Source organism: Gymnogyps californianus, chromosome 13 (genome assembly GCF_018139145.2).
Source record: "Gymnogyps californianus isolate 813 chromosome 13, ASM1813914v2, whole genome shotgun sequence".
NCBI classification, from domain to species: domain Eukaryota; kingdom Metazoa; phylum Chordata; class Aves; order Accipitriformes; family Cathartidae; genus Gymnogyps; species Gymnogyps californianus.
Genome location: NC_059483.1, coordinates 17,449,371 through 17,456,733, shown reverse-complemented (window position 1 = coordinate 17,456,733; position 7,363 = coordinate 17,449,371). Strand labels below are relative to the sequence as shown.

The window sequence follows — 7,363 nt, the reverse complement described above, 5'->3', positions numbered from 1 at the left end:
CAGTCACTAGATCACTCTCTGTCCTACCTCCTTCAGAAACATCAGCGCCCCTCGCACAGTCATCCCTGGCCTAGGCAGTGAGTGCAGTGAGGTTACCACTGTGCAGGGCCTTGGCTGAGGTCCTAGTTAATATCTGGCCATGACCATTCTCTCCCACCTGGTAAAGCAGCTCCCAATGGGTGCCTCTTTCAGCAACAGCCAGCTTATCCTCCAGCTCTTACATTCCCAGACTGGTCTGGAGACACAAATTCACATAGCCCTAAGACGATAGCCAAGGCTGAAAGTCAGTGAGAAAGTTCTCAAGATGAAAGCCTTTGCAGCTGGAAGGAAATCACATTCTGACATATGATGGTGTTGGGAGCTTTATTTAAAAAAAAAAAAAAAAAAAAAAGGGGGGGGGGGCAAACAAGAAAGCAGAAAAGGAGCAGGAGTGGAAGGAGAAGCTTCTGACCATACTGCCACCAAAAGAAATGCTCAGCAAGCCATGACCTCAGCATGAAGCCTCTTCATAGACCAACCTCTGTTTCACATCCGGGTATAAGCTACCACTCCACATTATACAGACATACCAAGGCATTTAATGAACACAGCTTACAATCAGTTTTGATTGCCATCCACTAGCTCAGAGTAATGTGTTAGGAAAACAGCGTTAAGGAGAAGGAAAGAGGGATTGTTGCAGAATAGCAATATTTATTCTAAAGAGTACCGAGTGCCTTTAAAATAACTATTTTTAGATTTCTAGATTTTAAGAGGGCAGCAGGAATGTTTATATTGGTCTCCTGCATAAGAATGTTCTTGAATTTCATCTGATGTCCCAAATTTCTTCTGGCTGAGATAGCAAGACATGGTTTCTCCAGAGGCTTCAAGTGACAGAAGAACCACTGTATCCCTTGGTAATTGGTGCCAACAGCTAAATAGTCACTGTTAAAACCACGTACCTTATTTCTAGCTTACACTTATCCAACTTTAATTTCTAGCTGCTGGCTCACATTATGCTTTCATCTGTTTTTCATCCATATGCAGGCATCACTTTACCCAATGAAATTCACTCCTGCATTTAGACTGACAGAGCAAATCATACTGAACAGTTCCGGCCAGGAAGAAAAGTATACTGCATCCTGCTGCATGTGTAAGGGTGCCACAGAATTCAGACAATCAAGTCTAGAAGTAACATTTGCTTTGTAATTAAGGCTTGCTTATAGCAATAAAGCCTCAGCTCTGGACAAGCAACATCCTCCCAGCACCCTGTTTCTGGAGCTTTCTGAAATGGTGGCCTGAAGCAGCCAGCCAGCAAGGCTGGTAGCAGTTGACTACTTTTAACATTGCTCTTGAATTACTGCCATCATCAACCAAAGTTATGAATATATGGTAGTGCAAGAAAAGACAGCAAGTGCCATCAAAGTTGCAGAGAAACAATTTTGTAACCTTTCCCCAAGGGGAGACATATGTGGGCAGGGGTGAGGACACGTACCCCCCCAGCAGCTCTGCACTACGTGGTTGTGCTGCCATCTGTGACCCTGAACTTGCCGCTTACTGCTGTGTTTGAGAAACAAAGGCAGATTTACCCCTTACCTAAGGATCTGGGCCAAGCTTGAATAGTGACTGACTTCTCCAGCTGAAAGGTCTCTTGTCCCATGACACAGGCTTTCTGGAGGCTGATGCAGGGCACAACAGAGCCAGCTGGGACCAAACTGTAGATTGAGAATTTTGAGAATGTAAGTTAGAGTCCCATGGGCCTTGCAAGGGCATAAAGAGGCAGAAAAGGAGAACCCAGATCTCTCTGTGAACTGCGGTACCACACTCTGTCTCCAGGACAGCAATGCCATTCACAATCACAGTAGGAAACCATATTTGTAACAGCAGCATCGTGAACAGGCTGTCACCCCACACAGTAACGACACGATGGAGGAAGCAAGCCGGTGCAGCCAAGCAGCACCAGTTGGCATTATCTTAACATGCTGGGCTGTAAACTTGTGTGAGAGCTGCTTTCTGCATGGTTCAGTCATTCCTTCCATGAGGGCATGAGCACCTGGGGCACAGGAGGGCAGACAGCCCTGGCCAGGACCTGCCCAGAAGGCCCCTGCAGCTCCATACCAGCACCCTGAAGTAGCAACTCTGCGGCAGACCCTTGGACACCAGCAAAGGATTGCTACAGCCTTAGAAAAATAGCTGCCAGGCTTTGCTCTCCCAGTCACAGCCTCAACACAAGCCATGTTGGCAAGATGAGGCTTAGCAAAGAGGGCATGTCTGAGTGTTGAGATTAGGAATTTCCCCACTCCGGGCCAGTGGGAAAATGAAGAGCAAAAGGGAACCAGCCCACTACATTTAACTGTGTTGTTAGATCAAACAAATCTGTTTTCCTTATGTCTGTTGTCAAGATCTGGAGGATTTTTTTCCGTAAGAGAACTGACAGCGGGACCTGTATGTCAGATATAGGGAGCAGGTCTCTCTCCTTTCCTGTGCCAATTAGTCTCTCCCAAACAACACTCTCTCTTTTTAACTCCAGGTACTTCTCAGTGTAGAAGAGGTTCCAGACAGGACCGATGCTTGGACAGCTGGGACCCCCGCCCCGGAGCCAGGACAAAGCCAGTCCTCCAGGTAGACTGTGCGTCACAGCCTAGGAAAATTCCTGCTTTCTATTGTGCCTGAGGCATGCACACACACACACCCCCCCCACCTCTTCCAGATCCAGCTGCAAAAGTTAGCAAACCTGCTGTAGTTGGGGCTTGGAATTAGCAGGCAGAAGAAAAAGGCTGAAACCTGACTCCAAATCTCCAGTATTGATTTGGCCCAAGTGTTCCCCTTTTCATGCCTTGAGACTTTTTCTCCCCCCTCACCCACGTGCAGCCCCCTCAGCCACGGGATCACCATGCAGCATTCCCCAACTTATCTAAATAAGCACCCCCTGTTTCCTAGCCTACCAGGATGGAAAACCTGTCTGACAGCCCAAGCTCCTGAAGGAAGCATGATGAGGTGCTAAGAAAATAATTCTGCTTACAACTTCTTTGGGCTGAAACAGCTGCTTTTGTAGCTGGATGGGGTTTTTGGCTGGCAGTCAGCTCTCCCTACAAGTCATCTCTACAAGACACTCCATTTACTTCCTGTTCCCTAGCAAGTCCCTGCAGGAGAGCAAAGAAGCTGGGATTAAACATATACGAAAGAGCCTGGCCAAGACACACAATCCAAATTCCCAGACAAAGTACAAGACAAATATAAGCATCACAGAGGAACAAACATAATATGGGCTTAAGTCTAGCATGAGCCCTCTGTAAATGTGATCTGAACAGCAGGCTGCACCTTCCAGCCTGGCAGATTCCATAAAAGCAAGGTCTGCAACACAGCAGATCTCAGGAAGAGAGACAGGAGGCACCAGGGATTTAGAAAGAGGCTTTAGAGATTCAACATCACCTTGAATGACACAGAACCACTACATTCAAATGGCGGTTGGTGCACCGATGTAAAATGAACGGGTTCTCTGAGTCCCAACCCAATTCTGCACAACTGGAGCTACAGGGCTCCAGCTTTTTGGTTGGGAAGGGAGGAAATTAAAAAAACATCTCTGAACTGTCCTCTCCCTGTATGTCTGAGACAGGCAGCCAGTGGTCCCTAACACCACCAGAGCACCCGATGTCTGAGTGACACCATCAGTGTACCTCCAGCTGTACTACCTGCCATAGGTCAGCCAACAGCAGATTAAAGAAGAAATAAAGGAGTGAAGCAATATTGCCCAGCCATGGCCAGATGGCCAATGTTATATTCTTATTTTTCCCAAAATAGTTCTCTGGGGTCCCACCACAATACTCCAAACACTAAAATTTCTTTCGTAAGATTGACAAACCTAAAGGCTGCCTTCCACCCATGAAGGATTTAAAATAATACCTACTAGTAAAACCCTCAAGTGTGAAAACCTCAAGTATTTAAGTAGAACGTGGTCTTCACAGATCCCTCCTCTGCTCAGGAGGAGCCTGAGACTTCAGTTACCGTGCAGCCACACCATGTCCCCCTCACCACAGGGGAAATCCCACCAAATCCGGCTGCATTGTCAGCCCAGCAGGAAGCATAAATCTCACAGGAAAGGCTATTCTAGTGATGTTTCCAGGACAGTTTTGCAGATCAGAGACACTTCTGGACCAAAGCCAAGGCAGAGCTGGCCAGCACCTCCAAGAAGATGGCTAAGTGGAAAATCTCCTCCAAAACGGTAGAAAAAATAAAAGGTAGACACTTTTTCTGAAGTGTCAATTACTGATGAAAGCAATGGGAAGTTTTCGTCTCTCCCTAAAATGTTGCATTTCTTTTGGCAGGGGGGGGAAAAGAACTCTCTCTCCATCCTACATGCATATTTCCCCACTACTGAAGTGACAGTTTGCAAAAACTGAAAAGGAAAAAAAAAGTCTGCCACCAGAGTCATGATTTTTAACAAGTATTTTTAGTATTCGCCATGAATAGGGAACATCAAAGCAACCAACTCCACTTCATACAGTTGACACTTCTTCAGGAAACAACCATCAGTGCCACAAGGACATTTTCTGTCATATTGGGGGCGGGGGCAGTGAGCTGTAGACAGCAGCTCAATGAACTCTGTTCAAATGCTTTGCTGAACTGGTGTCTAAGCGAGGAAATGCTAAGGGAAGCCTGGAGCCAGAGCATTTCCCATGAGACAGTGAATCAAGACCTTCCTCTCTCCTGTGACTCAGTGTCACAGGAGGCAAATTGCAGATGACTTCTGGCTGGCTGAAGCGGCAGCCATGGCACTGCGAGCAGACCAGCTCCTCCGGATGTGTGCACGGAGACGGAACGGAAGCAGGACAGGAGACCTGCTGGGGAGGCCCCATGTTGCAGCTGCTTCTGTTTCAAAGCCTGGCTAGCATCAGTCGTGCTGAGAAGATGTCAAAGGGGTAGCAGGCACCTCTGGCCTGTGCTTCATGCACAGAGTAGAAAAGAACAAGAAGGAACAAATCAAAAGACCCAGAGCAAAGCAAGTGCTAAGGGTTGGGAAGAGAAACACATTCTGGGTCACAAAGGACAAGCAAAGCACACACAAAAAAGGCGGCAGGATCATCTCATTTCATGCAATGCACAGATCCCTTGAGAAAATGCAGCCTTTCTGCGACTCCATCCTGTTTCAGAGGCTTTCTTTCATGCCTGTGGCTCTCCTTAGCCTCATGACTCTGATTCTCTCCACCCAGGTCTCCTCTGTCCATATGCAGAGGAGGAACAATACTGAAGAGCAAAACAGCTCGTGTGCTTCTGAGAAGCCTACATTCCTCTCTAGTCACTAAAACACCCCAAACCAATGAGAAATGTTGGCTTCATGAAAGAAAACAAGAGGGGAAAAAAGGAAGACGGTTTCTAAAGCCAGCTAAATATTAGAAAGTAAAGTCACTGCATTCACGTATAACACAAAGCCTCTGGTTCAGCGTGACCACATCAGAGCCCGTGAGGGTTACTAACAGTTTCTGCACAGGTTTGCTGCCCATGCCCATTCAGCAAAGGGTACTCACAGCTAAGAGAACATGTGTCTTCTTCTTGCTTACTTATTTGGAGCTCTTGTTTGGAAGCTCGAATCCAGAATACCAAGACCAGCTATTTCCAAATACTTCTTAGGTGGTTACTCACACACTTGCAATATTCCATGAGCATTTGTCATTGCCGATTATCTTAGCAAGCACTGTTTGCAAAGCAGAGGTGAAGGAATGGTGCAAAGACAAGCAGTTCACATCCCATCTTAAAATAGGCCCCACTGTTGTGTAGCATGGCTGAAGCATATAGCCAGCCTCTTCCTAAAAGCTTCCAGGGACAGACACCACAAGCTCCCCAGGCAATCTACCTATCACTTCCTAGTCCTTAACTACTTTACAAAGCCTTCCTCCTCCAAAGTTTCATGCTATATCAGCCATAACAACCTGCCTGAAAGCAGGGAGATGTGATGAAACGTCAGAAAGAAAAAAACATGTGTGCAAGGAAACCCTGCAATTTCAATCCACCTCATGCAGTTAGCCTGAAGAACAGGAGGTGAAACCCTAGCTCTAGTGAGAGCTGCAGGAGTCTGGCAACCAATTTAAGAGCTGCCTCACGTACTGTGCTGAGGAGGTGCTGCAATCTCAAGCCCAGGATGGAGAGAGCACAAACTGGATTAAAAAAATCCAGGCTGAAGCCCACTCCTCGACCACGATGGAAAATAAACCCATGAAGGACTGTAAGTTAAGTCTTCATCAATTCTCACTGCAGGGCCAGCTTCTGTGAACAGCCCTCATAAACACACACTAGACACTCCTTGTTTGCCTCTCTTTCACTTCAGGAGTCCCCCTCCAGCTGTGAGCTACCCACCTACTTGTGTGCTTTCACGTAGACAGCTTCAGCAGTGGCAAACAGTGCCGCAGGGATTGCGCTGGAAAGCATGGTCTCTAGTTCTTCAGCTACCAGGGAGGACTTGCAAAATGCAGAAATTCAGGGATCCCAGGAACCCACCTGTGAAGGGAAGAAGAGGCACCAGGAGTGAGTAAACCAGAGTGGCTGGCTTAATCTAACAGCTGTCAGAAGGGCCGGTCTTGATTCCACTGTTACTCTGTACACTGATGTTTCTGGCACTGGAGATGCTTCCATGAGCCAATTCAGTTCACTGAACTGGCAGAAAACTAACAGAACAAAAAAACACCGTGGCAATGATGAGCTCAGCCATCTTCTCTGCCTGCATCCGCTGAGTGCACGTGAGACTATTGCAATGATGTGCCAGAACCAGATATTTTGAGCTGAAGGAGCACTGGACACTTATTCTCTTGAGAAACTCATTTTGTGCACACTGAACTGACTTTGCTGGGCCCGTGTGCCACTAGCCCACCAAAAGGATATGGGACAGTCAATGACTCTCTGCAGCTTTTCCCAGCTTTCCTCCTATCTATTTTAACATTTTTTGTGATTTAGAAAAATCTTTTTCTATCTGCGCATGCCTAGCGCAAGAGGATCCCATCTCTGATGGGAGGGCTTTGCACATCACAACAAACAGCAGCCGCAAAAGCCCTGCCCTCCACTGAAAAGTCCCATCTCTATGTAAAAGTGGTCACTCCTACCTCACTGCTGGATGAAGACATTTTCTTCCTCCCACATGAGATAAGCAGCAGGATCTGTGCGAGTCATGCTTCCTGCAAAGCAAAGCAGCAGCAGGTAAGGCCAGTGTACGCTCCTTACAAGGAAGTGTCTAACACTCCCTTGCTCACGCACCAGGAAAAACCGCAGCCACCCTAAAGGGTAGGGGAGAGAGAGTACTGTGAGGCAGCATAAGGAGATAACGGAGAAAACCAAGAAATACGTGGATTCGTTATGTTATTCAGGCTTGAGTTCCTAGAAAAGATTTTTTTTCTGGTCT

At 47.0% G+C, this 7,363-nt stretch overlaps 1 long non-coding RNA gene across 1 annotated transcript; it reads right to left on the bottom strand.

Annotated features, from left to right (window-relative positions):
- Positions 1-1,578: 1,578 nt before the first annotated feature.
- Positions 1,579-7,131, bottom strand: LOC127021475 (uncharacterized). The gene is made up of 3 exons (XR_007767221.1): positions 7,068-7,131; positions 6,328-6,468; positions 1,579-1,691 (listed from the first exon to the last, which is right to left on the bottom strand). It is a non-coding gene; the product is annotated as an uncharacterized LOC127021475 (long non-coding RNA).
- Positions 7,132-7,363: the final 232 nt, after the last annotated feature.